At 38.2% G+C, this 19524-nt stretch overlaps 1 long non-coding RNA gene and 1 pseudogene across 4 annotated transcripts; both read left to right on the forward strand.

Moving 5' to 3' along the window:
* The first annotated feature begins 877 nt into the window (after positions 1-877).
* LOC137741973 (uncharacterized) lies at positions 878-8494 on the forward strand. Of its 4 annotated transcripts, none has more exons than XR_011069355.1 (11): positions 878-1352; positions 1450-1545; positions 1662-1747; positions 2254-2313; positions 2834-2989; positions 3311-3399; positions 3528-3585; positions 5022-5133; positions 5405-5493; positions 6108-6374; positions 7191-8489. It is a non-coding gene; the product is annotated as an uncharacterized lncRNA (long non-coding RNA). The 4 variants fall into 4 exon arrangements; XR_011069356.1 differs by having other exon boundaries at positions 6139-6374; positions 7191-8488; XR_011069354.1 differs by having other exon boundaries at positions 1431-1545; positions 5405-6374; positions 7191-8494.
* A 2498-nt stretch (positions 8495-10992) lies between these two features.
* On the forward strand, positions 10993-17617 carry LOC137741972 (receptor-like protein 2; annotated as a pseudogene).
* Positions 17618-19524: the final 1907 nt, after the last annotated feature.

Below are 19524 nucleotides of genomic sequence, written 5' to 3' on the forward strand. Positions count from 1 at the left end.
GTTAAAATTTCCTAAAATATATAGTAGTAAAATAAGTCACACATGGTGGACCGACACCATTCTATGGTAGTAATTCTAACGCGTGACTGTATTATTTATTTTTTACAAAATATATTTAGAGAAGAAAAATAGAGCAGGTGACCTTGACTTAGAAGTTCCTTCATGTAATAGTACTTGTGGTACCGTTTGGTACGTGTCACGGGACGGAACAGAGTGAGAGAAGACGTTCTGTCCCACGTTTGGTGCGCCTAAAACGGGTGGAACGAGCTGTTCCACGGGACGAGTTTTGGGTGAATTTTCGTTCCACCTCACCCCTCTGGAATGACTCGTTCCACATCCGTGGAACACAAAATTATAACCTCTCCATCTTCTTCTTCTTCCTCCTTGTTTCCATCCGAGGGCATCTTTGCTCCCGCTCCGTTCCATTCCGTCCTGTCCCGTCCCGTCCCGTCTGCATACCAAACGATACCTGTGCGATGCTAAATCTTGGAGAGTTCACGAATTAATTAATGATGATCTCATTTCTACTTTTTAATTCTTAACTATATAATTATTTATCTGTTAGTTCATAACTCTCCTATTACTTTAGTCTAAAGAAGTTGGCAAAATTGCACTGTAGAAATGAACAGTGTTTTGGACCACATTTCAATTTATTTACAAGCTTGCCACTAGGGTGAAGACGGCTGGGTTAGTTCGTTTTAGGCTGCGTTTGCTGGGCTTACCTCAATTGTTGATGAGCCCGGCCCTTTGGGTGTTCAAATGATGGGAATGCCCATCTAGGGTTAAGATCGGACGGTGCGGATTAAAAGTTTTGAGGGTACTTTTGTCATCTTAATTGTCGGGACTGATCGGGATCGATGGTGATGGGATTGTAGGACAGACAGGAGGCATGCCGCCTCTGAGATAGAGATGGAGAGAGAAGGAGACCGTGAGAACGACGGTCTCGCCTCCATCCTATCCTCCTCTTGCTGCCGTCTCCCTTCTCTCGCCTCCGTCGTCTTACTCTTCCTTTCTCTGTCTCTCGAATCGTTCGATCTATTCGAAGAGGATCGAGAGTTCTGAAATAGTGTTTCGATAGGTAGGGGGTTATGCGTGTGCGGTCGTGCTTGATAATCGTGCAAGCCAGCGATTCTGCTTCTACGACATAGCCTCGACTCTGCTTCCATCTCCATTTTCTCTTTTCGCCTTTTCTCTCAGAAATCACCAACGAGCTCAAAAACCATCAAGCCCTTAGAAATCTCTTCGATTCTCTCTCTCAGAAACTACGAAGCACAACGACCTCTAGCTGAAAAACCGTGAATTTGGTCCCAATTCGAAGGAAATTTTAAGCCTACAAAAGCCTTGGTTTCCGGGTGAGTTCTCCGGCCGATTTGGAGTAGGTAATTTTGTGATTTGCAGTTTATTTTGGGAAATGATTGTCGTATTTGCAGTTCATTTTACCATTTCCAGAATATTTGTAATTTATTTTGGGGGTTTACCCTAAAATTGAGGAAGCACATATGAACGCAAAGGCTCGAGGATGTACGACAACTTGGATATGATAGGGTACAAGCTATGACATTTGTGCAAATTTATTTATTTATTTATTTTCCTTTCATTTTAGTGGTTTTTTTACTGTTTAGTTTTTGGGTTTTGTCTAATTTTTGTGCTCTGCTTTATAGATTGTTCTCTTTGGAAGCTTCTTTCCAGTCTTGAGCTTCTTCTTGCCTGGTGCCTTCTCATTGAGTATTGGAGCATTAAAACACAGGTGTGTGTGTTTTGTCAACGTAAGAGGAGAACGACATAAGAACATCTGTCTTTGTATTTATTTTTACTTTTTCTAACCCATCAATTTCTTTTGAGTCAACGAAATAGTCCCAACTTGCAACTTATGTTGTGAAGTATTATTGTCTGAAAAATTAAGTATGTATGTATATGTTATGTGTGTGGTGTTAGTCTCTGTGAGTCATTTATGTATATGTAGACATATGTGTGTGTGTGTGGAATGCAACATATCGGATTTAGGTTATACCGTCCATAGTTTTATTGTCTGTTGTTGTCTGCGCTATACCATTTCTATGCAGGCTTTGAAACTTATTCATGAGCTTTATAAGCACTTTCCATAATTTTAGCTGTCTATTTTGGGTTCTTTTTCATTAGGTCTGTTTTGGGTTCTTTTTCATTAGGTCATTAGCTATTGATTAATGGAGAAACGAGGACCATGCCACTGATTTTGGGTTCTTTTTCTAATCTTCTGATTTTGGGGTTTTGCAGGGAGTGCTGATGTTTTCTGGGATTTTTTGGTCCTTGCAGGATTTTGGGCCTTTGAAATGGGTACGTGTTATTTTTAACAGTTCGGTTCTCGCGTGTTCCGTTCTTTTTTCCTTCGTGATTCTCATTTTTCAGTGTTGGGTGATGGAAATTTGTAAAAATAGTTGTAATTCTTTTTTGAGAAAGTTGGCATTTTGTTATATTTTCTATTTAATCCCAAATGTAAGACTGTAAAATAATTGAAATGATGGTTTTCTAAAAACTCCTCTTAATTTTTTTTTCTGGGATTTAAAAGCATCTTTTCCCGATTGGTTACAAGGGTTATGTTCTGTTCATTTGGTTCACCTAATTTTGATTATTTATAAGTTTTGTCCTTTTAAGTTTTGTCTTTTAAGTTTTGTCTTCTGTGGTGTAATGAGAGATTTCTGTTGGCCTTTCGGATTTCGGCATGGGAAAGTTCACTTATTTGTCTAATTAGTATGCGTTCGATTCTTTATTTAATTGTTCTGTTTGCGTTCGGGTGTGATGGTCTAAATTTTATATGTTTGGAATTATCCACTTAACACCAATTTGTTACATTCAGGTCTCCACCCCACATTTCACAAGTTCAAATTCCATTGAAGTCGATTCTACAGATTGTGTCTGCAATTAGATCAGAGATCAACCGCTCTTTTGTATTCTGCGGAAGATTGCTTTTGGGAATGATTTGAAGCAGTTCCTCTATATATGTTTAATCTCTGTATGTTTATTGCCATGTAGCTCTGTCTTTTCTAATTGATGTGTTCATGTTACACTGTGATTCATGATGATGATTTAATTGTTTCTCGATTTGTAATTGTTTGTGAATAATGTGGCATATATGAATTGCAATATGTATTTGTATGAAAGGGATGGCATATCATTTTGCTGACTTAATTGTTTATGTTTTTCATATTTGCGAATGTTGTTATGATCGGTTAGGTGATTCCTGACCTGTGACTTTGTTTGGAGCTCAAATTTTGTGAGCATTACATTGGATTGTTATGCACTTGGTTTGATGTTGTTTTGGTCGACAATGCAGGGATAGGAGAAACAAAGAGGATGACACTTATAACTGCCCCTCCCCATTGGCCATCTTCAAATTTGGATCACAAGAAGGGAGCAACATAGGTGAGAAACAAATTTCTTTGTCTACATTTCAAGAATTTGCAGTTTGCAACTTTCATTGGTTATTATATTTGATTGAGTTGAACTTGGATTTCTGGATTTTGACTTTTTCGTTTGTTTCTCTGTTGCAGAGTTGGCTTCATTTCATTCCAGTGACTCTCTAAATAGGTCCAACAGCTCACTAAATAGGTAATTGTCTTATATCCAGCGATCTATTACCGGTTGAACAATTAATTGGCCATATATCTTGGATATGCAGCGTTTTCGTTTTGGAAACGTGGGAGACTTTATGAATATCCCTTATATATTTATTGTACAAAATATTAGTTCGCTTACACTTTAATTCTATTCATGGTTGTGGTGTCTTTTTAGGGTAAATGGTTTATATTGAAGTTTATTGATACTGCAATTTAATTCTATTCAATAACACTTTTAGTTATTTCTGCTCAAATTTTGGTATCTAGAAACGCATTTAGCCTTACCAAAGCATTCCCAGACACACTCCTTAAGTTGATCAATCATTTGTTTTGTTCAACATGACAAGTTGTTCTTTAATATTTATGTGTATTTGTTAAAAAATCTCTGAAGTGATTTCACTGCGTAATATGGGATTAAGGTTACATTTTTCTTATAATAAAAATCTCTGTATGCCACCCGGACGCTTCCCTTTCAAAGATTCTTTCTTTCCAGTATTTAGGGATTATAAACTGATTTCTCTGCTTAATTGCCGTACTTTCATTGCACGCAGATATTCTGGTATACTCACTAAGCATAAATTTAACGGTTTACAGAAACTTATAATTGTTCCGTCCTAAATATCTTCCTTTATTCTTGATGGCATGCTACTTGCTCGACCCTCTCTTGCATCAATTGTGTCACCTAAAATTAAAATGAAATGAAATAGTTTCCCTACATGCTTAATGTTGTGAATGCCGGTGATGTTAGAAATTTAGTGATTGTTGCCTCTCTATAATATATCTGCTCTCATGTTTTTGAACAGACGTGCAGTTCAAAAGAACTGGTTGCTGCAAGACGTGTATAATTTCATTTAAAAAAAAAAAAAAAAAACCGTTTTGGTTGCTGGTGGTGGTTTATCTGTATTTGATTGGTAATTTCAACATTTGATGATTCAATAATATTTTGAACTTCCATTTCTGTTGTTAGAAGATAACGTCTCCATCTCGATTCTGCATGATCAAAATGTACGTTTGGCTAAGACAATCATGTTTTACAGGTAGAGAGGAAGCTGCGATTAGAAACAATGTTGAGTGAAATTTAAGTCTTCATTTGACAAAAAAAAAAAAAAAAAAAACTTTGATTCAGATATCTATATTTGTTGTTTTATTCATTTGACAATTCGTTGTTTGATTGGTTTTTGCTTTCCTCCACTTTTTAACTCATATTCGTTAATCTACCTATTTTATTTGGGTGATAAGTTCACTCTTTTAATCTTGCTAAAGGAAGATATAGGGTGTGGTTTTGTTAATGGTGGTGGATGATTTGGATGAAAGTATGTATCTTGAGGATTTTTTTGCTTGCAGTTGTTTAGGCCAACACTGAAGAAGTTTTGTGGAATGAGATTCTTATCAGATTCTTATACCAAATTGTTTCTCCGTTTATGGCAGGTAATAAACGTGGTCCAACCAGTAGCTGATAAAATGTCATTGTATATATGCTTTTGTCGATTTCTGCTACGATAATGAGGGAATCCAAAGGATCGAGGCCAATCAATCTGAGGTTTGTACCACTCTATCCCTTTCTCTCTTTCTGTGAATTTCTTGAAATTGACGTTGCACGTTCTAATTCTTGCCGTGTTTGGGAGCAGAGAAAGCTCTAGATTAGCTTTGATCACTTTAATTTTTTCTTATTTAGTTCAGCACAGTCAGACTACATAATCCTACTGTTGGGCTATTTCTAGGGACGTTTATGTTTACTTTTGTTAGTTTGTTGACAGTTTGGTATGTCTATCATATTGATGGAACTAAATTGTGAGTTAATTATGGTTTAGGTTGTTGAATTTTGAATTCGAAATTCCCTTTGGAAACTGTCACAAGTGATGTGTCTGTTGTGGCTACAAGAATCAAAAGCGAGTGAAAGGTAAAGCTTCTCTCCAAACATTCATCGCTAGCAATTCCAACCAGAGCGAAGTATATCTCTCCTCTTGCTTTCTCTCTACGATGTTCTATCCCAATTTCTCTCAGACAGTAAGGGTTTTGGTTTGCTTTCTTGGATTAGATTTGTATATATTCCATTGCATCTCAGTTTTCTCTGATTTAATAGCATAATCTGGCTCTTGGTATTCTAACTTTGCTTTCTTTGCATCAAAATTGTATCTAGCTCTTGGTTTTCTTGATCTAATTTTTTTTATTTCTATGATAGATAAATTAAGGAAAAAATTTCTATTAGTATATGAGTATTCAATTCTGATACATCATTTTCCTCCATTTGACGTGATTTTGGATTATTAGGAGTCAGGCTTGCCTTCTGCGTTTTTGTTGAAAAAAAAGTCTTTTAGCTGAGTAATTTACTAATTTGAGTTGTTGATGTGATTTCCACGTACTCTGAATTCAAATAGAAATGCAAGGATATATTAGACTTTTAGTGTTTTCAGGCATTCGCGTGTTTGCTTATTATAGATGATGTATTTCTATAGTGCACTAATATTTGTTTTAAAAAAATTAATTAGTTTTTCCTCCCTGATATTTGCTAAGGCGCTTCTCAAGGCGACGTTGGAACGTGCAGGTGATGAGGATTCAGGGGTTGAGGAGGAAATGGCAAAGCAGGAGGACCAAAACGCGTTCTCTGTTAGGATAATTGGTGCCCTGAATACCTCAAGACGACGTTGGAACGTGCAAGTGATGAGGATTCAGGGGATGAGGAGGAAATGGCAAGGGAGGAGGACCAAAACGCGTTCTCTGTTAGGATAATTGGTGCCCTGAATACCAGAAAGTCTGCGCTCACCACTCATTAATTATATGGTTTGTTCCATTGGTTTTTATGGTTTAAAGGTGTTTAATTTGATGGTGTTTTTGATAAATTGTTGAAAATATTGTTAGTTTAGTTATTGATTGTATTGAGTTTGGTTTATGCTTTTGGTATTAAGTAGTTTTTTCATATCCCTGAACTCCTTTTCAGGTAGAGAAACGTGAGTTCTCTAAAGTGTTTAAGTGAGTGTCAATTAGTGAGTATTTTGTTCGAATATCTGTCCGAACAAAAATTTCTTTGGAATGAAATAAATGAAACAACTTTTGAGACTCCCACATGAGATGTGTATTGGTTCTTAAAGTATAAGACCATAAGTTACATTTTCATTCCCATTTACAGAAATATAACTTGCAGAATTAGTTAAATGTATCAAATAACTAGCATGTGAATTTGTGTATGGTTAAAAATAATCTTATCCTTAAGGATTATTGATTGGGTAAATTTGGTTGAGTAAATTTAGGGTTATTGATTGGGCTAATTTGGTTGTTTAGTTGATCTGATTTGGATGGGTTTGAGGGTTAGTTTCTAGGAATGTTACATTGGTGTTCTTTTTCTTCTACGCAGTTACCAAAATCTCAAGTCCCCATTTGATCGAGTACAACCCAATCATATTTGCTGTAATACAATCATATTCTTGAGGTTTGGATTTTTTGCTCTCATTTTTCTGCCCAATCATATTTGCTCATGCTTTCGCTGTTAGAAAATACATGCATGTTCTCTATAAACTAAAATACACTTCTCAGATTGCTATGATTATTGGATTGGATTTTCTTATTTACCTTCATATAATGGTGGGTTTAACTTTTCAGGTGAAAGTTTTTACGCAACCTCATTACTTGCAAAATTTTGTTCAGTCAACATTCAATGTCCTGCCATCAGATCAAGTTAAAGGTACGAATCACTATCATACTATTTTCGTCACTTTTTATTCCCTTGCTGAACACAATGGAGTGAATTGTTTTCATTTGCATTCTTGCATTTGAACTTATGGATGTTCTTACCTGACATTTGTAAGCTTTTGATTAGTCATGAAATATGATACATTTTCTCTATGTTAACAAACTTATGACATACATTCAGTTTCTTTTGGTTGGATTGAAATGATATTGATTATGCTGTTATAAAGCTCATTTTTATAGTTGGGTTGAAAATCATGTTAATAGAATCTTTTTTTGGTTGGTCTGACCCCATTCACTCATCTATCTCTCTGTTTATTCATAATTGTGTTGAATTTATTCAGGTAAAATGTGTCTTATTCATGCAGTTCAAGGTGATGCATTCAAGTCCCGCAGCAACGCGCGGGCATATTTTCTAGTTTAACACTATTCCAACAACACTTTATCAAACAGCCATTTTTACGGTAAAAATGCCTTTAACTCTTCAAAAGGCATGAGCCCAAATTCAATTTAAATTAGGGATAAGCACGGTTTGATTTAGTGTGGTTTTGAGTGAAATTGAAAACAAAACCGAAAGTTTTTACGGTTTGATTTGGTGTGTTTTTTAGACTAAAATTGAAATGAAATCAAATCATTTGGTTCGGTTTCGGTTCAATTTTAAACCATTTACAAACAAAATAAAAAAATAGCTTCAAATCTCTTATCTTAATTTAATTTGTCAGCTCCCTATACTCTTTCAATGTCGTTTCATAACAATATTATCAAACCATGAAAAATAGATTGCTGAAAGATTAATTAGCAATGTAAGTTCCAAATTCGTGTTGGAAAATATATTTTCTTGCTAGACTTGTTGAAGTGGAAAGGAGCAAAAGGGACTTCTCATTTATGGGCAGATTAGAAGGAGGAAACACCTTCTCTTTCAAATCAAAACAATGTTGTTGACTCTGGAGCTGTGAAAGAGAACTTACAGGCTTACAATGGTTCATTGTTTGGGGGTGGGGGGTTTAGCCTCCAAGAATCAAAGTTGTTGCACGGTGAGCGTGAGACAAATTGATTTGCAAATTTTGTTTGTGTAAGGTGTGAAGAACATATGAGAGTTGAGAGAGAAATAATGATTGGATGAGTGACCGAGAGTCGAAAACTAAGAGAGAGATGAATTTCTAGCATGGTCGAGTCCATACTAAAGTTATGGACTTTAACAATCAATCAACTATAACACAACACCTAATATGGGTATTTAATTAAATATTTTATTTTTTCCTGTGCGGTTCAGTTTCAAAAGGTCGAAACCAAAGCCAAACCATTTTCCTTCACTGCAGTTCGGTTTCAAACCGAAACCGTTTCAAAACTGCAAAATCAAACCGTTCAATGCGGTTCGATTTGATTCGTGTTTGAATTTCGATTTCCGATTTCAAATGCCCACCTCTAATTTAAACCCTTTTTCAAGGCAAAAGTGCTTTTAACTCTTGAAAAAGCACGAGCCCAAAATCAATTTAAACCTTCTAATACGTTGCCAACCCAATGATTAGACCTTCCGTTAGTGACGTCCCATTTCACTTATGGGTAATTCCGAAACCGGAATAGAATGCGAACAAACACAATTACATTTCTCCCAAAACATTCAAGCGTTTATCAAGCTTTTGAAGAATTAGAAAATTGCTGGGATCCATGTGCAAATAATATTAGTAATCAATTTTCTAAATTACTCAGAATTAGATTACTTAGATGGAGGTGCGATCTGGACTGCAGGGTAAAGTCTCTATCCGGAATCAAACCGAGTGACATAGAACACTTGTGGCTGTTAGACTTCACACATGCGATAACTTGCTCTGATTTCATGAAGAAGTTGAAGTTCCACTTTAAAATAGCAATGTGGAAGCAGCTCAATTACTCATAAGCACACGCCAAGTCCTTTCTTTTTCCGATGTGAGATTTATATTCTCAATAATATTAAGGTGCTTTGAATAAAGCATCTTAGAGCATCTCCAAAGGAGACACCAATTTTAAACATCAAAATGATATTTGATGGTTTATGTGGCAATTTGACATTTTATACAATATTTTGTTCCAACCGATATGTTAAATAATAATGTCATTTAATAAAAAAAAAATTTATCTTTTTGTGGAGTCCAATGATTAAGGCAACCAATCGAATATTTGAAAAACATAACAACATTTATTACATATTATATTAATCTATTAAAAAAATCATTTAATAAAATTGACAGCAAAAGACTTTGCTTTCAAATGACTCAACGCCATGTAAGAAATTGAAGGCTAGGTTGGAGAGAGTTTGCTGCCATTTTTTGCTATTGTATGCCTACGTGACAGATTTGAAAACCCAAGTTGAAGCATGTCTCGCCGATGTAGCTTTTATGCTACGCATTATTCAATTGTATGGGAGTTTTAATTGTTATATTTGATTTTTGCAACTATTTACATTTTTATTTTCAACCTCAACCAACCAAGTCTCACATAAAAAAACCTAGAAAACCTCGGTTCATTAGTAATGGCTCGCTAGATTGTCCCTTCCTTTGACAATAAATTTGTTAAAACGCTAAAGTTTCAAGTTAACCCAACTATATATTGGTTTGCACATGTGGTCAATGTCAATGTTCGATTAGTAATGAGCTAATCAACCGTCTCTAAAACCTCAATTGAAGCATGCCCTGCATCAAAAAGTTAAAAATCTTGGCTACGGCCCTAGATTGTCTTTACTTGAATTGGAACAATGAATTTAAAACATTGAAGTCACGGGTTGGCACAGCTATTGGTTTGTACATGTGATTAGTACTTGTTTGATTAGTAGTAAGCTGATGAACCGTCTCTCGAACTTTGATAACTTCGATGCCCTGTCTCTAAAGTCATCAAAGTCGGAAAGGAATAATCCAAAAACCTTGAATGGACCCTCGTGTGCAACTGATGCTTTGAAGTTTGAAGTCTGTCTGCATTTTCTACACTTATTTCTCTTCTACTACATATGTAATGGACCTTAGCAACGACAACTTCTTTGGCATCATTTCAGACCAGATTCCAGCCTCACCAACTTGGAGAGACGATTCAGACCTCTCAGGAAATCATCTATGCACTGCCGTTGTGGGCAACCCAATGCTTCGTGGGTCCCCGCTTTTTGAAATAGTGCAAGTAATAATACAACTAAGAACATGGAAGACGTATGCAAAAATTGTAAATATTGAGACTGAATCTCATATTAAGTAAGTTAGGTTACTTCACTCAAGTGGTAAAAGTTCGAATCTTGCTCTCTGCTTCACCTCAAACAAAAACCTGAAATTTTAATCGACATGAAATTTGATGAATTTTGGCTCGCTGATTTATGCAGAAACAAACAGTGACAGAGCCTCAAAGAAGAGCAGAGTCGTCCTTTCTAATTTTGGTGTTTCCTTTAAATCTAAGAAACCTGCAATCTAACCGAAGACTAAGAGATTAAAAAAATTTCAGCGACTTCGAAGTCGTTGCCTTATCGCCCATAATCTACCAAAAAATTATATATGTATGTGTGTATATATATATATATATATAGAGAGAGAGAGAGAGAGAGAGAGAAGATTGCTGCTTAATATATTCATGCTCTGCTGTCATGACTCTTACCAACAAGGAATTTCTTGTCTGATGCTTCTTCTTGGTTTTGCTTTCAGTCCCGGGATGCAGAAGATGTGTATATACTCGGCAGATTCATACATATATGCACACCTATCTACGCGTGAAGAAGAAAACCTGTGAGTACTCTGGACCTGAGATGGATCATCCATTCTCTCATGGCTTCCTTCTCATCCTCTTGTTTTCTTCCATTACATTCACAATACATGCATGTGATCTAACCGAACGCAGCGCCCTCAAGTCCTTCGCGAGCACTCTGTCTTCCCCGGCATTGAACTGGACTGCTTCAGTTGATTGTTGCCAGTGGGAAGGCATCACATGTAATCAGAACGGTTGGATCATCCAATTGCGATTACCATCCAAGGGCCTCACAGGAGGTACTTTTCCTTCATCACTAGGAAACATTAAGCTTCTTTCACACCTCAATCTCTCCCACAATCTGCTTTCCGGCTCTCTTGAAGCCGGGATGTTCTTGTCCTTGAGTCGCCTTGAGATTCTTGATTTGAGCTATAACCTTTTCTCCGGAGAAATACCATTGTCTTTATTATCAAGTTACATCCAAATGGTAGATTTTTCGAGCAATAAATTCAACGGAACAATTCCTTCTTCATTCCTCCAGCATGCTTGGAATTTGAGCAGTTTGAATATCAGCAATAATCATTTTACAGGCCAACTACCTTCCTCTATCTGTCTTCGTTCCTCCTCGCTTAGAGTTTTGGATTTCTCCCACAATAATTTCAGTGGCCCAATTCCTCCCGGACTAGGAAACTGTTCCGAGTTGGAGGTCTTTCGTGCTGGCGACAATACTCTCTCAGGGTCCCTTCCTGCTGATATCTACAATGCTCAGGCACTTCAAGAAATTTCATTATCTACCAATGGGCTTGTCGGACCCATCAGTGAGAATGTTGGGAAGCTCTCCAAATTAAAGCTCATGCGCCTTCATTACAACAATCTCCAAGGTCATCTGCCCCCATCTTTGATGAATTGCACAAACCTTGTTGAAATAAATCTGGGATTCAACTTTTTTAGTGGGAATATCTCTGTGCTCGATTTCTCTAATCTTACTCAACTTAGTAAACTAGATTGTATAAGTAATAATCTCACTGGTACCTTGCCAATAAGCCTCTACTCATGCAAGTCCCTCAAAGCACTTCGACTGGCAACAAATGATTTCGAGGGCCAAATCCAACCTGAGATTCTTCAATTGAAAAACTTGACCTTCCTCTTTCTTTCTCGTAACAGACTCACCAATGTCACGGGGGCAATGAAGATATTGACGGGTTTCAAAAGTCTCAAGGTGCTCCTTCTTTCAAAAAATTTTAAAGGTGAAGAAATGCCAGATGGGGATATAACTGTCGATTATGGGTTACAAAATTTGTGTGTTTTCAGTTTATATAGCTGTCATATGACAGGGCACATACCTGCATGGATTTCAAAGCTCGGGAAAGTGGAAGTCCTGGATTTGTCTTTTAACAGACTCACTGGCACAATACCTGGTTGGCTGGGGACTCTTCTGAAGATCAACACCAGCCCAATTGGTGTTTGGATTCTAGAAAAGTCTAGCAAATACAAGCAGCAAGCTTGGAAGGTAGAAGCTTCTAGAAGACTTTGTCCAGCTGCAAATGAACTAGACCATTCTAGATCAAATTTCCATGTTAAAGTCGGTGCGCATGCATAATAAGCTAGATAATTCTAGCAAGTTGTAATATTATATGGCTATTAGCCATATGTCGGTGGCATGCATGATTAGTAGCTAGAATGATCTAGCAATGTCCAAAGTCGGCAAACATGCCCTATAAATATGGGTGTGGTGCTATGTAACCAACCAAGCAAGCTTGTAATCAAACAAGCAAGCAATCAAGTGAGAGTGAGAAGCCACAATAGTCTTGTAGTAGTGTGAGTGATCTAGAGTTTGTCTCTAGAAAGTGAGTGAGTGTCATAGCTTCCCAAGAGTGTCCTTGATAGTTTGTGTTGTAATATTTTGTTTGTGTAATACAAGTAATTTGTTTACTTGTATTGTCTCTCCAACACTTGTGTTAGAGTTGAGTACTCTAAGTTTTTCCCCAATAATTGGTATCAGAGTGGTACGATCAGGGACCGTCTCTATTGAAGTTATTGACAATCGTGAGAAGTTTAGTACTTCGCAAGATTATTGGTTAATCTTGTTCGGCTTATCGAAGCTCTGCCGACACGATGGGAGACCTTCAAGTTGTTGGAGGAATCAAGAAGTTGAACAACAAAAATTACAACACGTGGGCGACGTGTATGGAGTCTTACCTACAAGGCCAAGATCTTTGGGATGTCGTCGGCGGTAATGAAGTTACGCAACCAGAAGAAGACACCAGCGGTGCTTTGAGGAAGTGGAAGATCAAGGCAGGTAAGGCCATGTTTGCCTTAAAAACTACGGTTAAAGATGACATGTTAGAGCACATACGGAAGGCCAAGACACCAAAAAAAGCATGGGACACCTTCGCCACACTCTTTTCAAAGAGGAACGATACAAGACTGCAGCTTCTCGAGAATGAGCTATTATCAGTGGCCCAACGGGACATGACGATTGCCCAGTATTTCCACAAGTTAAAGTCTATTTGCCGTGAAATTTCTGAATTAGATCCTAGTGCTGCCATTGTAGAATCCAGGATAAAAAGAATAATTATCCATGGATTGAGACCCGAATATTGAGGCTTTGTTGCCGCTGTACAAGGATGGCCGACCCAACCATCACGTGTTGAGTTCGAGAATTTGTTTGCCGATCAAGAAGCTTTGGCAAAGCAAATGGGAGGGGTCTCGTTAAAAGGTGAGGAGGAAGCGCTCTGCACTAAAAGTAAAGGCAGCTTTAAGCAGCGTGCTGGTGGTGGATCTAAAAGAAATGGTGACAAGGAAAAAGGTCATCAAAGAGGAGAGAGTTCTCGGCCAGGGGGAGCTCCGAAGTATCACGGCAACCGTGGTCAGTCCCAGAATAATAAAAGATTTGAGGGCAAGTTTTACAATTGTGGAAAGAATGGCCACATGGCGAAGGATTGTTCGTTCAAAAAGCCTGCAGAAAGTAACATCGCTAACTCAGATAAGAAAAGTGAAGATGATTGGGATGTCATTGCGTCTCTAGCCCTGGAGGAAGAATGGAACGCTAAAGCATCCGTTGCTATAGAGAAGCAAGAGTCAGCTCTCACAACAACAAGTCCGAAGTTGATTGACTACCAGAATGATTGGATCGTGGATTCAAGCTGCTCAAACCATATGACAGGTGATGAGAAAAAGTTACAAAGTCTGACTGAGTACAAAGGAGGTCGTTTGGTCGTGACAGCCAACGACTCGAGGCTACCGATTGCTCACATCGGTAAAACAATAATTGAGCCCCGATACAACACTAACCATATGCCGTTTCAAGATGTCTACCATGTTCCAGGTATGAAGAAAAATCTGCTTTCAGTGCCGCAACTGACATCGTTGGGAAATTATGTATTGTTTGGTCCACGAGATGTGAAGGTGTATCGACACCTCAAGATCTTAGGGACGCCAACAATGGAGGGACGGCGACTGCAGTCAGTCTATGTAATGTCAACAGAAACTGCATAGATAGACAAGACAAGAAAGAACGAGACAGCAGATTTATGGCACATGAGATTGGGTCACGTTAGCTATCACAAGCTAAATGTGATGATGAAGAAGTCAATGCTTAAGGGGCTACCTCAGCTTGACGTGAGAACAGACACGGTTTGTGCAGGATGCCAGTATGGTAAAGCACATCTACTACCATACGAAGAGTCGAAGTTTAAAGCGAAAGAGCCGTTGGAGTTGGTTCATTCCGATGTGTTCGGGCCCGTCAAGCAACCATCGATAAGTAGGATGCAGTACATGGTGATGTTCATTGATGACTTCTCGAGGTATGTGTGGGTTTTCTTTATGAAAGAAAAATCTGAAACATTTTCAAAATTTAAAGAGTTTAAGGAGACAATTGAAGGAGAAGTAGGAAAGAAGATCCGTTGCATACGCACAGATAATGGAGGAGAATATACCTCGAATGAGTTTTCCCAGTATCTATGAGAATGTAGAATACGTCACCAGTTCACTTGTGCCAATACACCACAACAGAATGGTGTAGCGGAAAGAAAGAATCGACATCTTAGAGATATATGTTGAAGTATGCTCCATGCCAAGAATGTACCAGGAAGGTTTTGGGCCGAAGCAATAAGAACTGCAGCTTATGTGATCAACAGGCTTCCTCAACCAAGGTTAGAATTTGTCTCACCCTTTGAAAAACTATGGGATATGAAACCTACAGTTAGTTACTTTCGAGTCTTTGGCTGTGTGTGCTACGTATTTGTTCCAAGTCATTTACGTAGCAAGTTTGACAAGAAGGCAGTCCGATGTATCTTTGTAGGATACGACAACCAAAGAAAAGGGTGGAAATATTGTGATCCTACGAATGGAAGGTGTTACACATCACGAGATGTGGTGTTTGATGAAGCATCTTCTTGGTGGTCCTCAGAAAAGGAGGCGTTGCCTGATTCAAGAGAGATAGAAGATAAGTTGCAGCAAAAGATGGGGGAGCAAATTGTTCGAATCCAGTCGAGACCAAATGAGTCTGAAGATTTGCTTGATGGTGATGATGTTGAGCAAGCAGTGCCCCAAAACCCTTGGCAAGCTAACATATATCAACAACCAGAAGAAGATAGACCTAGTGAAGTGGAAGTATCAACTCCACAATCACAACTAAGGAGGTCAACAAGAATCCGGAGGAAAAATCCGAGATACGTCAACGCAGTTATAGAAGAAGAAGCAGCTGGACCTGAGTGCTTCAAAGTTGGGAGAAGAGGTCACTGCAGCAGAGCTAAATCAAGCTTGGAATCTAGTGCCAAAGCAAAGAGATGTGAAACCCATATCATGCAAATGGGTGTGTAAGAAAAAGCTTCATCGTCAACTCGACATGGAGGAAAGAATGAGATGGTGTTGAGGGGGAGTATTGAAGATCAACACCAGCCCAATTGGTGTTTGGATTCTAGAAAAGTCTAGCAAATACAAGCAGCAAGCTTGGAATGTAGAAGCTTCTAGAAGACTTTGTCCAGCTGCAAATGAACTAGACCATTCTAGTTCAAATTTGCATGTTAAAGTCGGTAGGCATGCATAATAAGCTAGATAATTTTAGCAAGTTGTAATATTATATGGCTATTAACCATATGTCGGTGGCATGCATGATTAGTAGCTAGAATGATCTAGCAATGTCCAAAGTCGGCAAACATGCCCTATAAATATGGGTGTGGTGCTATGTAACCAAGCAAGCAAGCAAGCAAGCAAGTGAGAGTGAGAAGCAAGAATAGTCTTGTAGTAGTGTGAGTGATCTAGAGTTTGTCTTTAGAAAGTGAGTGAGTGTCATAGCTTCCCAAGAGTGTCCTTGATAGTTTGTGTTGTAATATTTTGTTTGTGTAATACAAGTAATTTGTTTACTTGTATTGTCTCTCCAACACTTGTGTTAGAGTTGAGTACTCTAAGTTTTTCCCCAATATCTTCCGCATCTTTTCTTTTTGTTGTTGAATGACAACTTGATTTCGGGTGAATTTCCAAAGGAGCTTTGCAGACTACAAGCATTAGTATCGCAAAAGGCTGCGAATGAAACATGACATTGTTCTCTTGAGTTGCCCGTCTACTTTCAACGCGGTAATAATGCAACTGTGCTGTCTTCACAGTACAAGTATCTGCCCAACATGCCAAGAGTAATCTCCCTCAGGAACAACAGTTTAAGCGGCAGCATACCCTTTGAGATTGGCCAATTGCAATTTCTTCAACAACTGGATCTAAGCATCAACAACTTCTCCGGCAACATTCTAGACCAAGTAGCCAATCTCACAAAGTTGGAGAGGTTAGAACTCAACAGTAACCGTCTGTCAGGCGAAATCCCATCATCACTATCAAGTCTCCATTTCTTGTCTACATTTACTGTTGCATACAATAATCTTGAAGGACCAATACCAGCCGGCACTCAGCTCCAAGGCTTCAGTGTTTCTGCATTCGAAGGGAATCCGAAACTTTGTGGTGCCCCACTTTCAAACCAGTGCTTGCCAAGTAATGGCAATGATGCAGATGAGAATGAGAACAACCAGGATTTGGACGATGATGAGGATCAAAGTCTATGGTTTGGGTTATCCGTTGTGCTTGGTTTCTTTGTAGGGTTATTGGGATTCTGTTGCCCTTTGCTTCTCAAGAGGACGTGGAGATATGCATATTTCCAACTCCTTGACAATATTCAATTCATGGTCTATCTGAAGTGGGGAAGGCTTAGAAGAAGGTAGAGTTCTAGAATCTAGATTGCGTGTTCATTTTCCTTTTTTTGATTTGTTTACAATTCCTAATTCTTGTTTTTCTTCTTAACAGGAAAGCCCAAGGCCAAGTCCAAGTCCAAGTCCCAAGTCCAAGTAAAAGTAAAAGTAGCAAACCGGATGGTGAAACTGTTAGTGCAAATCGGTTAGAATATGCAAACAACAGTAACTCTTTCATGGTCCCTGACAACTTCCAAACCACCTCTCTCTTCAATGTTCCAGTTAATGCTCGCTGCCCAGAAGATGAAGAAATATTAGTGTGTACGGATTGAACCAGAAATTCTCTATTGCAAAATATCTATGTAAGAGGAGCATGTTCATTCCCTAATCGGATTGTAAGTTGAATAGCTCTTTTATTTATTTTCTCTCTTTGTTTAGACCAAAATTATGGACCAATCTATCAATCATCAGGTGAAATCATGATGGAAGTTTGATAACATAACATATTAGACGATTTTACACATGAATAAAGCTTAAGAGTACACATCATATATGTTTAACCAAAAAAAGGTATGTCAGATAACGAATCAAACTATTCGTGAAAATCTCCTCGATTTTCATAAACTTGCGCAATCAGTTTGATTAAGAAGAAAACTGAAACTAACAGAAGGGTCCTGATTGAATTTGATACAACAAATCAAAATCTGTGTATATGCAGAATCATTGAGACGGGTTTGTATTTTTTCTGAAAGTAAAACAAAAAAAGGAAAACTAACGAAAAAGATTTGAAAATTTTGAGTTTTAATGAGAATGACAAAATAAAAGGTAAAGTGAATAGTATCAGGATTGATTTTTTAGTGTAAAAATGTAATTTTTCGTTAAAATGAACAGTACCGTGATCTTTTCATTAAAACTCCCAACAAAAAAAACTAGTGTAACTTGGGTGTCCACTTACTTCTTCTAGTTTGCACGGGTTGCAAGTTGGAAGTCGTTGAACGAATGCCAACACGGGCAGAAGCCGAAAATCACAGAGCTTCAACTTTCGCAAGAGGAGGTGGTTCAGGAAATGTGTTACAGTGGCACCTAAGTTCCTAACCCTGCAAATTGGTCATTGTTGGAAACATGAAAACAATCTGGGAATCTGAAAAAAGAAAAAAAAAGGGCAAAAGAAAACGGTTCAGGAAATTCATCAAACAGAACAGTTTATCTGCAATCTCTTTTCAGAAAGTTTAAACTTACAATTATTTTGTGAGCGTAAGATAGCACCTTAAGGAAGAAACATGTAAATGCAGCTTCATCGTCTACAAACACATGCATGCAACGTACCAGTTTTTTCTGTTGAAGTTTTTGGCAAACAAATGTCTGGGTCTACAATTTGATGATGTCTCGAGGTTATGTCGAGAGACTTCGGCTCCGTTTGTGTTCGCCTTTTTAGTGATGATTGGATTATATTCAATGATTAAGCTAGAGTAGTTTGACTTGAATTAAAAAGTACAAGAATTGTGAAGCGTTTTATGCATTTGGAGATGGGGTTAAAGATTTCTTCTGTTTTATATAAAGAACCATTTATTTAAAGGGGTATTCATTTTTTTTAAATGGGAACTAGTTTTTGGTCTCATTGACATCGAACTTAACAAATAGTTTTGTATAATTGATTTTTTTTGTTTGTTTGTTTTTGCAACGGTTGGCTATAAAAGAAGATTGAAAATAGACAGTTTGAATTATTGAAAGTCAATGTAGAGTGATACCCACAATTAGTCTCCATTTAAAAAAAATGACGCTTTTGTTTTCTGTTCTAGCCACTTGGATTTTAGATTGACTATTTCGATCGTGCTTCGTATCGTATCATGGTGTTTTGAATAAAACATACCCTGATAGGTGGGAGGACCCCAAGGACTTAAGTACCACTACACCATTTCTAGTGTAGCCGATGTGGGATCATGACATCACCTCACCCTTGGGAAGACCCGACGCCCACGGCAGCCCTTACTCTGGTGGCTTTCACTCTTAACAGCGGCGCACCCTCTAGTCGTCCCGTTAAGGTAGCCCTTTCCAAGTTGCCCCCTCTGCAAGGTCGGGACCCGACGCCCACGATGGCTCTTACTCTAGTGGCTTTCATTCTTAACGGCGGCGCACCCTCTAGTCGTCTCGTTAAGCTAGCCCTTTCTAGGTCGCCCCTCCGCAGCGTTGGGAACCTAAACTCTGATAACAATGTTAGGTACTAAAGCCCAAGGGAGGAGCCCAACCCAAAAGACTAGCCTAATACGTGGGAGGACCCCAAGGACTTAAGTACCACTACACAATTTTTAGTGTAGCTGATGTGGGATCATAACATCACACCACCCTTCGGAAGACCCGATGTCCACAACGACCCT

Source organism: Pyrus communis, chromosome 8, assembly GCF_963583255.1.
Source record: "Pyrus communis chromosome 8, drPyrComm1.1, whole genome shotgun sequence".
NCBI classification, from domain to species: Eukaryota; Viridiplantae; Streptophyta; class Magnoliopsida; order Rosales; family Rosaceae; genus Pyrus; species Pyrus communis.